This window comes from Pelodiscus sinensis, chromosome 22, assembly GCF_052426305.1.
Source record: "Pelodiscus sinensis isolate ZL-2025 chromosome 22, ASM5242630v1, whole genome shotgun sequence".
Lineage (NCBI taxonomy): Eukaryota > Metazoa > Chordata > Testudines > Trionychidae > Pelodiscus > Pelodiscus sinensis.
In genome coordinates this window covers 7811356-7824810 of record NC_143073.1, presented here as the reverse complement: position 1 = coordinate 7824810, position 13455 = coordinate 7811356, and the positions used below count along the sequence as shown (strand labels likewise).

The window sequence follows — 13455 nt, the reverse complement described above, 5'->3', positions numbered from 1 at the left end:
CTGTCCGGCATGGCTCCAGCAGCAACCCAAGCTCTGAGGGGCAAAGGAGATACGCCAGACACAAGGGTTTTGGAGGAAGAGGTGTCTCGTGCAGCTGTAACTCAGTGGTGAGCATGTGAACCATGGGCAGTGTACCCAGCTGTGCACTTGTGCAGCCACTCAGGAGAGAGTCCAATGCTGCCCTGCTGATTAGCACAGCGCCCACAGCTAGGTTTCTATAGGTGATGCACATAAAAAAATTATTCCACACATGGATGGAAGAGATTAGTGGAAACCTTGTTTCACGGCTCCCAATCTCCCTGATCCAGAGCAGATGAGCTGGTTACACCTCCAGGTTGGCAGTCCTGGCCAGGGCCACTGACCGCTTCCACGCGCCCCTGGGCAAGGTGGGGGGGGGCGCAGCTCTGTGCTCCCAGAAGGGGCGGGGCCTTGGCATAATGGGCGGGGCTGGGGGCAGCCGCCCCTTCCTCCCCCCAGTCCTCAGAGCTGCTCTGAGCACAGGGCACGACGCGGCGGGCGGCGATTTAAAGGGTTGGGCGCCCCTTTGAATGGCCAGGCCCCTTTTAGTCCCCACCCCCATTAGCAGGCCTGGCCCTGGCACTTGGGATCAGCTCAGGGACGCGGCGTCCCGGCCAAACCAGCAGTTGTCACACCTGGGTTCATCCCGTAGGCCGCAGGGAGGTCACAGCGGCCCAGTCTGAAGCTTCCTGGACCTCGGCCACTTCTGACCCCAGTCTCCAGAGGGGCCAAACAAACTGCCCCGAATGGGCCAGTGCACAGAGTGGTGTTGCTAGGACCCCTGGGATACCCCCCTGCCTCCGCCCCCATCTCTGATGATCGGCTGCACACAACACCAAGGGGCAGCCTGGCAGGAGCAGGGAACTTGGCTGCTTGTATCCCCAGAAGGGACCCGCCCCCCCGGTCTTTGTCCGGGGAGACCGTGAAGGACGTAGCGGGCTCTAGAGCTGGGTCTCTGTGCACCCAAAACCTGGTCCTCTGGTAACCATGGCAGCAGGTCACCTCTGTCAGTGGCCATGTTTGCCTCCTTATTTGGGACAGGAATCTGCAGTGTTGAGAGGGCCTCTCCCCTCTCCCTCCCCTCCAGCACCTCTCTCAGGCTGCCACGTCTCTCACTAGAAAGTCAGGAAGCTTCATTATTTCCACCCTGGGGTGGGAAACTGAGGCACGGAGCAAAATGAACTGATTTGCCCAGGCAGGGAGCCAGGAACCAAGCCTGGGGCTCTTGAGTCTAAGACCGCCTTACCTCCCTGTGCTTAGGCAAGTGCCAGGCCTTTTCCTCAGAGGGATAGTCCTTCCATCAGTGCAATGATGCAGCCACCCCTGAGGTGGAACCTGGCTTCAGAACAACCACTCTCCAGCAACTTTTTGTCAGCACTGCCCTGGGGCTGGCTTTGAACTCCTGCACAGGCTGCAAGAGAGACTCGAACCCGAGCTAGCCCATTCCTCTTTTACATGCCCTCACATGGAACCCCTCCCTCTCTCACTGGCTCCTTTCCATCTCTGCATCTGGTCTCCCCTATGCTCCCCTGACCTCTGGATATACACACTAACTATTCCAACTATTTTGTGGCTGGTGGGTCCTTTCCAAGGGCTGAAATATTTCTGGGCATCCTTTTTTTTTTTTTTTTAAATGTCTGTTTCACTTCTCCATTGTTCCACTAATAAGGTCGAACATCTGGAAGGTTGGACACTAAGCACCCTGCTTAGCTCAATTTAACTCTCGCACCATGGTAACAGGAAAAATCTACGCTAAAAACATCCCAGACCGTAAAATGCCACAGAAATTCAATATAAATGCAGAGGCCATATTTCCTCTGTGGGTATAAAACGTTAGCAGCAGCTAAAAATCAAAGTAAAAACCTCCCAGGACCTGATATGCGGGAAGAGTGTAGCCAAGGAGGGACATGTTTTAAATTCCAGTAGACTGGTACAGTTAATGAATCCTGGATTTATCCAGAGGCAAAGATTTTACCAACCTGTTCCTGAAATGCAGCCACCTCTGGGGTGGGGTGTGAGAATCATGCAACAGCCACACAGAACATGGCACAGAAATCATTTGCTCATCACTGGGGCAGGGATGAGAGCTGATTAACAGCCCAGGGCAGGAAGCTGGAAGCAGAAAGAAATGATGGTGGTGCAATATAAGGGCACACAGTGGAATTAGGCCAGCCTTCTGGTGTGAAAGTCCCCAATTCTGGCACACACAAGAGAACGTGCCAAGGACCTTCATTGGACAGGAGAACCATGTTGTGGGTCTTTCCAGTGCCGAAGGTATTTCTAGCATTATAGCACTTTCTACAGCTCACACTCTCTCTCCCTCCCCCCGCCACTACCTGGGAACCTTCACATCCTGCTTCAAAACCCTTCTGCTGGTGAGCAGATGAAGGAGAGAACATTTTGCTTTGGACCGCAGCTCCTGTTGCTTTGCATTTCCCAGCCTGCCACTGGCGGAGTTACCAACCTTCACCATATTCACCTACTATAAGCTGGGTGCATAACTGGCTAGACAACCGTTCTCAGAGAGTGGTTATTAACGGTTCACAATCATGCTGGAAGGGCATAACAAGCGGGGTTCTGCAGGGGTCTGTTGAGGTACCAGTTCTGTTCAATATCTTCATCAACGATTTAGCTATTGGCATAGAGAGGACGCTTATTAAGTTTGCAGATGATACCAAGCTGGGAGGGGTTGCAAGTGCTTTGGAGGAGAGGGTGGGTCATAATTCAAAACGATCTGGACAAACTGGAGAAACAGTCTGAGGTCAATAGGTTGAAGTTTAATAAGGACAAATGCAAAGTGCTCTGCCTAGGAAGGAACAATCCGTTTCACACATACAGAATGGGAAGTGACTGTCTTGGAAGGAGTCCTGCAGAAAGGGATCTAGGGGTCAGAGTGGACCACAAGCTAAATATGAGTCAACAGTTGGGACGCTGTTGCAAAAAAAGCAAACATGATTCTGGGATGTATTAACAAGAGTGTTGCGAGCAAGACACGAGAAGTCATTCTGCCGCTCTGTGCTGCTTAGGCCTCAATTGGAGTATTGTGTCCAGTTCTGGGTGCCACATTTCAAGAAAGATGTGGAGAAATTGGAGAGGGTCCAGAGAAGAGCAACGAGAATGATTAAAGATCTAGAGAACATGGGCTATGGAGCAAAAACTGAAAGAATCGGGCTTGTTTAGTTTGGAAAGCAGAAGACTGAGAGGGGACACAATAGCAGTTTTCAAGTATCTGAAAGGGTGTCACAAGGAGGAGGGAGAAAAATGGTTCTCCTTAACATCTGAGGGTAGAACAAGAAGCAATGGGCTTAAACTGCAGCAAGGGAGGTTTAGGTTGGACATTAGGAAAAACTTCCTGCCTGCCCAGACACCTGTCAGGGATGGTCTTTCTAGACGGTGCTTGGTCCTGCCGTGAGGGCAGGGGACTGGACTCGATGACCTCTCCAGATCCCCTCCGGTTCTAGTGTTCTATGATTCTATGATATTCAGCGACTCTCTTTAATCCCCAGCTCCCAGAGTCATGGGGAGACAAGATCTCAGCTTTTGTTTCAAGAAAGGGAGAGCCAAGGGGGAAAGCGTGGCCAGTTCCAGACTCCGACACCAGATAGACCCTCATGTTTGCTAGGCCAGTCTCCCTTATAGGGGCCCTGCTTGGGAATTTGAAGTACTTGGGGTTGCCAGTGATGGAGGAAGCTCCCTCTGCTGGCAAGGAGGAAGGGAGACTCCCAGACAGCCTCGCTGGACAGAGAATACAGGACCCCGCATGAGAACATCCCCTGGCAGCATCCTGCTTTTCCAGAGCTTCACTTCCAAGGCTAGAAACCCCCATGAGCTAAATGCAGCCACCACCTCAAACATTACCAAAGACTGTCTAGTGATGGGAAAGAGGCAGTGCTGGGCTGGGCTGAATAGAGAGGGGGCTGCTAAGGAAGGGGTGGGGACCCCACAGCCCAGGGCTGAACCCAACCCCCAGGTCACCTGGATCTAGCCCCTGAGGCACAAGGCTCCCCCCAACCCCCACCAGCATCAGGGAGTCAGGCTGGTGCTCCAGCCATGCAGCCCCCTCCCACCTAGACGCCACACCCCCTCCCCTCCATCCTACCTCCCACCCGCCCTTCCCACCCCAGCCCACTCCTGCACCCTCCCACCCAGACGCCACACCCCAAGCCTGGGAGGGGGGGGTGCCCAATAATATCCACTAGACTGGGTCACCCTGGGCTCTGGGGTTCAAGGTTTTTTTCTGCTTCTCATTTGGGGAGGGTCCCTTCTTCTCACTTGTGGGTCCCTCCAACCACCCCAGCGCGCAGGACAGGCAGACCCAGTTCTCTCTGGCTCTCTAGCCACATCTAGGCTGGGCTGCCTAGGTCACCAGACAGGGGTTCCCCAAAGGCTAGCTGGCCGCTCCCCTCAGCGCGGGCCTTTCGGCAGCTCCTTCCAGGAGGATGGATGGGTTCGCTGCCGGCAACGCCTCTCACCAGACCCCCACACCCTTGCCCTTGCATTGTTGCCAGGAGTCTAGGCAGGGTCTGTTGGTTTTGGCACTGCTGTGGAGTACAGTCACTGACAGATTTCTCCCTCCCTAGCTTTAGGGCTCAAGCTGTTGTCAAGGAAGATGCCTGGCTAGAGAGAGGGGAAAAAGTTGTGTTTGTAAAGGCCCCTGATTGATTGATTGATTGATTGATTGGAAACACACAATGCAGACACACCTAGGAGCAGCTGGTGAAATGGTGATTTGGGATTCAGTGCCTAGCCGGGAGTAACTGTTGCTCACAGCCAGGCTGTGTCTAGACTGGCAAGTTTTTCCGAAAAATTAGCCGCTTTTCCGGAAAAACTTGCCAGCTGTCTACACTGGCCACTTGAATTTCCGCAAAAGCACTGACGACCTCATGTAAGATTGTCAGTGCTTCTTGTGGAAATACTATGCTGCTCCCATTTGGGCAAGTCTTTTTCCGAAAAACTTTTGCGCAAAAGGGCCAGTGTAGACAGCAGAGATTTGTTTTCCGCAAAAATGGTTTTGCGGAAAAGCGTCCTGCCAATCTAGACGCGCTTTTCCGAAAATGCTTTTAACGGAAAACTTTTCCATTAAAAGCATTTCCAGAAAATCATGCCAGTCTAGACGTAGCCACAAAGTGGGAGAGTTGAAAGTGAGGCAGGGAGCAGGATATGACAGAGGTCATGCCGCAGGTGGAGCTGGGACTAGAAATTGCAACTAGGTGGTTTTCTCATATCAGGAGAATGAGGGGTCATCCCCCCCCAATAAAATGAAAAGGCAGCAGGTTTAAAACAAACACAAGGAAGTATTTCTTCACACAATGCACAGTCAACCTGTGGAACTCCTTGCCACATGATGTTGTGAAGGTTAGGACTTTAACGGGGTTCCAAAAAGAAGTAGATAAATTCATGGGGGATAGATCCACAACTGGCTATAAGCCAGGGATGGTGGCCGTAGACTGTCAGAGGCTGGGAATGGGCGACAGGGGAGGGATCACTTGGTAATTCCCTGTTCTGTTCACTCCTTCCGGCACATCTGGCACTGGCCACTGTCAGAAGACAGGACACTGGGCTAGATGGACCTTTGGTCTGACCCTGTCTGGCTGTTTTTATGGTCTCAAAGATCTGCCCTGGGTATTCTTACGGGGACGTTCTCTAACCTGCACTACACAGAGGTTCTGACTTGATGATTATGGTCCTGGCCTTGGACGCTAGTTGCAGCCCAACAGGGGCGCTAGATGCCGTCGCTTGTCATGGCTGGACTTGGACATTGCAAGAGCTCGTTCTCCTGGTGCCGTCAACACCTGCTCAACCGAAGCCCAGCCTTGCAGATGGCAGCTGTGTTTTCCTATGCAGCTCATGCCTTCCCCGTGGACGCTCCTGCATCCAGCCACTATTGCACGGCACAACCAGAGCAGGTGCAAGTATTTGGGTAGCCAACACCCTCAAAGGCCCCCACTATTATCATAACACTTCCTCCGGTGCAAGGAGCTGTATCAGCTAGCATCTGAGCAGCTCACCTCCTTTAATGTAGTTATCCTCACAGCACCCTCGGGGGCAGGGCCATGCTGTGATCCCCCTTGTGCAGAAGGGGAAACTGAGGCACTGAGCAGGCCAAGCGTGGGGCTCACACAGGAATACTGGGGCAGAAGAGGGAGTGGAATCTTTGTCGCCCACTTTGCAAGTTAGTGGCCTAACCACTAGACCAGCCTTCCCCCAGCCTCCTGACCTCTGAACCCTCGCACACCATGGGGGTGTCCTGGGGTGACCTGTCCAGAGAAGGGGCATCCGCGACAACCCTTCCCCTCTCCCGACTCATTTCACACAAGCCACTGAGCAAAGCTCCGACCGTTTTTGCTCACGCCCCGCCTGGCTTAAATTCAAACCGGTGACCTTAGGGTGACAGGCTCAGTATCCTCTTTCCAAAGCCCCCTCCCACCCCGCGCAAGCCACCCAGCTGCCCCCAAATGCAGCCCCCGGAGCAGCGTGAGAAACCCTGCAGATGTGAAAGGAGTTCGCCAAAGGCCCTAATTAGTTTGGCATGTCCTGAGCTTTTGCAATCACAATCCGCGGAGGGTGTTTTCACTTTTCATTGTTCGTGGGGGCCCCGAGGTAAGGACGGAGGGTTAACAGGGCCCGTTTCTAACCTTCGCGCCGTCCCAGCCATTCCCACCGCACTGGGGAGATTGAAAACACTTAAGCAAATGAAAACTGAGCCCTGAGTCTCCCCTGACAGCATCCTGAGCAGATTTCAGATAGGATCCTTTGTTATGACTTGGGAGGGAGGGAGGACACCCACAAACCTAAACAGATCAAAGGCAGCAATGGGGCGGGGGGGGAGGGGGAAGTGGCGCAGGGGTGGTCCAGCTGAGTTTGGAGTAAGGGGTAGCAGAGACTTGACCCCACCTTATTTGTCCTATGGCTTGTTTCATTTATTCCTGAGGTCAGGGCATGCATGATAGGCAGGCCACAGAGCGTGGGCACTTGTGCTGTTTGCAAAGCACTTGCAAGATTTCATTCCGCTGCTGGGCAAGGGTAAAGACAGGCTTGAGACAGGAAGACAGAAGACTAGCTTTGTGTTTTAAGCCACGGGCGGGCACTGGCTTCAAATCCCAGCTCTGACAGCCTCCCTTCATCTCTCCGGTCCTCCCTTTACCTCTGTCAAACAGATGTCTGCTTAGACTGCAGGCTCCTTGGGGCAGGGACTGTTTCCCTCCATGTCTGTACAGGACCCAGCCCAAAAGGGGCCTGATCTAGGGAGTGATTTCTTTGCGCAGCTGAAATATAAATCAACGCAGCAGAGTCCGATGGTGATTTGCAAGCGTCAATTTCACCCACCAAAGAGCACTTCCATTGGTTGCACTCACAACTGACAGCCATGCACAGTAAAAAAAAATGCTGCCTAAGAATTTCTTGGTGTGAAAAACATGTCGTCAGGCAGGGCTGGAACAGCCGCACCAGTGAGCGAGAACATAAGAACAGCCAGACTGGGTCAGACCAAAGGTCCATCCAGCCCAGTGTCCTGTCTGCCGACAGTGGCTAATGCCAAGTGTCCCAGAGGGAGTGAACAGAACAGATAATCATCATGTGATCCCTCCCCTGTCATCCATTTCTGGCCTCTGACAAACAGAGGCTTGGAACACCATCCCTGCCCATTCTGGCTAATAGCCATTGATGGACCTAACCTCCATGAATCTCTCTAGCTCTTTTTTGAGCCCCGTTAAAGTCCCGGCCTTCACAAAAGCCTCTGGCAAGGAGTTCCACAGGTTGACTGTGCGCTGCATGAAGAAACTTGTAACTTTTTCAGTCTCAGCGTCGACTGTCAATAAATCAGCATTGGCTCATGTTGCACGCAGCCCGTCATTTCGCACCAGGGTGAAAATCGAAAAAAGCATGTTGAAGAATCAGCATTGGGAGGCTAGCGGGTGGATTCTGCCAAGCCCACATCTCAATAAAAATATCCTCCTTGATATTCAGGGTGTCGGCTCAGGCCCTTTCCTCGTAGGGATGTTGATCTTTCCCGAGCAAATGGGATCCGAGTGTTTCTCATCTCAAGAGATCTCCCTGCGACAGGGCATCACACGGGGACATTGGGATCGGTTCTGACCCAGAGGGGAGCGCCCCCTACTGAGCGTGCTGTGGTTGCACCCCTCTCTGCATCAACTGGAGGGTCCCTCGGTTCTCACACATGGCCTGGCTTGAGAGCAGGAAAGGTTATAGCCACACAGTGGATTCCACTCCGTGCTCTGACAAGCCATCTTTCATCAACACTTAGTCAGGCTGTCAGCCCCTCTGAGACAACCTGTTTCTGGGGTTTGTTGGTCTGGAAGGGGAAGCTTATTTGGAACAGGCGTGAGGGCAAGAGGAAAGAATTCCTGGGGAAGCAGATGCTGGCGGGTGACTGGTGATGCCTGCAGAGCTGCCTGACAGAATCCATCCTGCCCCCTGCTAGTGCAGCCTGGGCCCTGGAACTCCTCAGCACATCGATTAAGAAAAGCTGGACGCAAACTTTCTGCAGCTGGATTTTCTGGGAGACAGTTTGAAAGAGGAGTCACTCCCCAGGCTGTTCAGCATACTGCTTTCCTGGCCAGAGTCTAATTAGATCAATTCCATGGTCTGCCTCTCCAGATTTCCCCATTGTTAAGGAGTGCTAAATTACTGCCACGCCCCCAAGCTGGCTGCATTTCAGCAGTGCGTGACTGAACCCTGCACTGCGTTGCTGTCGGCTGTTAAACCAGTACTGTATCCCGCCCCAGAGGTGGCTGCATTTTAGTGTTGGCTGACAATGCTGTATAGCATTGCTGAGGGCTGATAAATAACTATTACCCTCATCACAGGAGGACAGAGTTGTAGTGAAAGGATTGACACTGTATTCCATTATTGCACATGGCCTTAACAGCCAACTCTCCCTTCTTAACTAGCCTGAACTTGCCCCTGTCAGGGAAGTAGGATCTCTAATTTCTAGACAGGAAACTGAGGCACAGAGCCACAACTTGGAACAGCTGCCATGGAAAGTCAGTGGCAAACAGGGGACTAGAACCCCAGGTACCTAAGCCCCCCCGCTCTAACCACTAGACCCCACCTCCCTCCCAGAGCTGCAAAAAGACCCAAGATTCTTGACTCCCAGGCTCATGCTCAGTCTAACCGCTAGGTCACACTCCCCCTTGCAGAGCTGGGAATAGAAGCCAGTGGTCCTGAGTGACTCCTATCTGTCTCCCTTCTCCCTCCCAAATCTCTAACCACCGATTCTGGCAAAAGTGTGGTCATTCCAAGGAGAAGTTGGTTCCGGGATGTGACAAACAACAGGGAGATCAAAAGGCAAGTCGCATTGGGGGGGAGGGGGAAGGTGCTATCAGCAGGAGTCATCTCTCTCTGCAGGGGAGGGAGCCCCTCCCTAATTAATCACACCCCCACTCTCCAGTATCCTTTGGCTGTCTGAGTGCATCTTCCCCCCCCCCCTTTCCTCCCCCCAGCATGTCAGATAGGCCGAGCTTGCAGCTGATTTATCCAAGGGAGGTTGTTGCCTCAGCTCTATCGCCTAGGGGCACTGCTGGCTGGTTCCTAGGGTGGAGGGCTGGAGATCTGGGTTCAGATCCACCCCTGCTGGGGGCTTAGGCCCTGGTGTGGGACAGTAACTAGGCTTCTAGCTTGTGGGAGTCAAAATACTAGGAGGAGCAGACACTAAGTCCCAGCCTTGCCCCTTCCTCATGGCTACCTCTCTGCCTGGTGTGCCCCTCACCATAGCATCTGGGTGCCTCCCAATCTTTTCTGTATTTATCCCCACTGTCCCATCCCCATGCATCGTATCAGTGCCAGGTGCTGTACAGGTATCCCCGCCAGGCAGCACTCGCAATCAAAGCAGACAGAGGATCACCCTTTAACAGGTGGGACCTGAGCTCCAGAGAGGCGGGATGGACTTCACGCGGCGTGGTCAGTGGTTACGTCTGTTCAGAGGCCCTGCTGCGATCCATTGTCTTCCCGCGTGGCTGCGGCCGGACCTTCGGCTCACACCGTGCCTACGACTTGGCAGCGAAAGGCGCCTCCGGGTGCCAGGACCCCCTCGGTTCCTCCCGGAGCCCCGGAGCGATCTAGGAACAGAGGGAAGCTGGGTGTTGGGTCACATGCCTCACCCACGGAGCCTGATCTACTCAGAGTCTCAGCATCCACCGGCCAGCTCGGGCCCCACAGAACCATCACCCCAAGCACACAGCTGCAGAGGGGAGGGGGATATGCCCACCTCCCTTAGAGCCCAGCCTCACCACTGGCTAGGGAGCACAACTACCAGATTGGGCGCTGCCTGCCTCTCTCCGCAGTTAGTGGCGCCAGAAGAGCAAAGCACGAAACGCTGGGAAGGGGCGAGGCTCAGGGCACCTCCCATCCCCCCTCAGCACCTCCTGCTTCCCCTCCCCCAGCTATCATGGTTGCTTTCCTGAGCATCATTCACAGAATCCTAGAATCCTAGAACTGGAAGGGACCTCGAGAGGTCATCAAGTCCAGTCCCCTGCCCTCACGGCAGGACCAAGCACCTTCTAGATCATCCCTCATAGGTGTGTCTATCCAACCTGCTCTTAACTATCTCCAGTGATGGAGATTCCACAACCCCCCTAGGCAATTTATCCCAGTACTAAACCACCCTGGAAGGTAAGAAGTTTTTCCTAATGTCCAACCTAAACCTCCCAGCTACGTCTACACTGGCATGATTTTCCGGAAATGCTTTTAACGGAAAAGTTTTCCGTTAAAAGCATTTTCGGAAAAAGCTCGTCTAGATTGGCAGGATGCTTTTCCGGAAAAGCACTTTTTCCAGAAAAGCGTCCGTGCCAATCTAGACGTGCTTTTCCACAAAAAATCCCCGATCGTCATTTTCGCGATCGGGGCTTTTTTGCGGAAAAGAAATCTCTGCTGTCTACACTGGCCCTTTTCCGGAACAATTTTCCGGAAAAAGACTTTTGCCCGAATGGGAGCAGCATAGTTTTTCCGGAAAAGCACTGATGATTTTACATTAGATCATCAGTGCTTTTCCGGAAATTCAAGGGGCCAGTGTAGACAGCTGGCAAGTTATTCCGGAAAAGCGGCTGATTTTCCGGAATAACTGGCCAGTGTAGAGACAGCCCCCCTGTTGCAATTTAAGCCCATTGCTTCTTGTCCTGTCCTCAGAGGCCAAGGAGAACAATTTTTCTCCCTCCTCCTTGTGACACCCTTTTAGGTCCTTGAAAGCTGCTATCATGTCCCCTCTCCGCCTTCTCTTTTAGACTAAACAAACCCAATTCTTTCAGTCTTCCCTCAGAGCTCATGTTCTCTAGACCTTTCGTCATTTTAGTTGCCCTTCTCTGGAACTTCTCCAATTTCTCCACATCTTTCCCGAAATGTGGTGCCCAGAACTGGACATGAGACTCCAGCCGAGGCTCCTGAGTGCAGAGCGGAGCGGAAGAATGACTTCTCGTGTCTCGCTTACGAAACTCCTGTTTACGCAGCCCTGATTGACGTGCGGCTTATTTTGCAACCCTGTCACGTTGTTGACTCATATTTAGCTCGTGGTCCACTATGACCCCTTGATCCCTTTCTGCAGGGCTCCTGCTTAGACAGTCACTTCCCGTTGTGTGTGAAACGGATTGTCCCTCCCTACGTGGAGGACTTTGCAGTTGTCCTGGTTGAACTTCATCCGGTTTCCCTCAGACCATTTCTCCAGATCATCGTCATGACCTGGCCAGTGGGCACCGTACAGGCGCCGGGCCCAGACGGGGCAGCTCTCAGCCGACCGGGACTCAGGCTGAAGGGCTTTGAAACTTCAGTGTAGACGTTCAGGCTCGGGCTCTGAGACCCTGCGATGGGGGGGGGGGCCCAGAGCCCAGCTCCACTCCGAGCCTGAACATCCACACTGCAAGTTCTAGCCCTGCCCAGCTGTCCCGGGCTTTGAGCCTGGGGGCTGGGGGAGGCTGACTAACATGCAGACAGACCCTGGGCGGTCAGCACAGCCACCCAGAGCCCCTGACCTGCAGCCCCCTGCTCCCTCCAGCCCTGCCGGTGCCCCTCACTCCCGACCTGCAGCCCCCTGCTCCCCCCAGCCCTGCCAGCGCCCCTCACTCCCGACCTGCAGCCCCCTGCTCCCCCCAGCCCTGCCGGTGCCCCTCACTCCCGACCTGCAGCCCCCTGCTCCCCCCAGCCCTGCCAGCGCCCCTCACTCCCGACCTGCAGCCCCCTGCTCCCCCCAGCCCTGCCGGTGCCCCTCACTCCCGACCTGCAGCCCCCTGATCCCCCCAGCCCTGCCAGCGCCCCTCACTCCCGACCTGCAGCCCCCTGCTCCCCCCAGCCCTGCCAGCGCCCCTCACTCCCGACCTGCAGCCCCCTGCTCCCTCCAGCCCTGCCAGCGCCCCTCACTCCCGACCTGCAGCCCCCTGCTCCCCCCAGCCCTGCCGGTGCCCCTCACCCCCGACCTGCAGCCCCCTGCTCCCCCCAGCCCTGCCAGCGCCCCTCACTCCCGACCTGCAGCCCCCTGATCCCCCCAGCCCTGCCGGTGCCCCTCACTCCCGACCTGCAGCCCCCTGATCCCCCAGCCCTGCCGGTGCCCCTCACCCCCAACCTGCAGCTCCCTGCTCCCCCCAGCCCTGCCGGTGCCCCTCACTCCCGACCTGCAGCCCCCTGATCCCCCCAGCCCTGCCGGTGCCCCTCACCCCCGACCTGCAGCCCCCTGCTCCCCCCAGCCCTGCCAGCGCCCCTCACTCCCGACCTGCAGCCCCCTGCTCCCCCCAGCCCTGCCGGTGCCCCTCACCCCCAACCTGCAGCCCCCTGCTCCCCCCAGCCCTGCCGGTGCCCCTCACCCCCAACCTGCAGCCCCCTGCTCCCCCCAGCCCTGCCGGTGCCCCTCACCCTCGACCTACAGCCCCCTGCTCCCCCCAGCCCTGCCGGTGCCCCTCACCCCCGACCTGCAGCCCCCTGCTCCCCCCAGCCCTGCCGGTGCCCCTGACCTCCAACCTACAGCCCCCTGCTCCCCCCAGCCCTGCCGGTGCCCCTGACCTCCAACCTACAGCCCCCTGCTCCCCCCAGCCCTGCCAGCGCCCCTCACCCCTGACCTGCAGCCCCCTGCTCCCCCCAGCCCTGCCGGTGCCCCTCACCCCCGACCTACAGCCCCCTGCTCCCCCCAGCCCTGCCAGCGCCCCTCACCCCCGACCTGAGTCTCTCCCAGGGTTAGAACACCCCTGTCCCCTGGCAGTGGGGCTGGCTTTCCCCATCTGGGCAGACAAGAGAAACTTGCTGCTCTAACTCGCCAGGCCGGCGGCTGAGGGGTAAGGTGGTGGTTGCCGCGAGTGGAATGGGGGGGTCTAGACAGTGGGGCAAAGGCACTGCGAGAGCAAAGGGGCTAAGGGGCCCGGCAGGCAGCAGGAGGGAGCTTGAGTTCAGCAGGGAGGGAAGTGCAAGAAGGAAGGACTAAAAGGCATCTGCTTCTGATTGACA

At 55.5% G+C, this 13455-nt stretch overlaps 1 long non-coding RNA gene across 1 annotated transcript; it reads right to left on the bottom strand.

The window, feature by feature from the left end:
* Positions 1 to 809: 809 nt before the first annotated feature.
* LOC149521808 (uncharacterized) lies at positions 810 to 12018 on the bottom strand. The gene is made up of 3 exons (XR_016347730.1): positions 11309 to 12018; positions 9881 to 10094; positions 810 to 2130 (listed from the first exon to the last, which is right to left on the bottom strand). It is a non-coding gene; the product is annotated as an uncharacterized LOC149521808 (long non-coding RNA).
* Positions 12019 to 13455: the final 1437 nt, after the last annotated feature.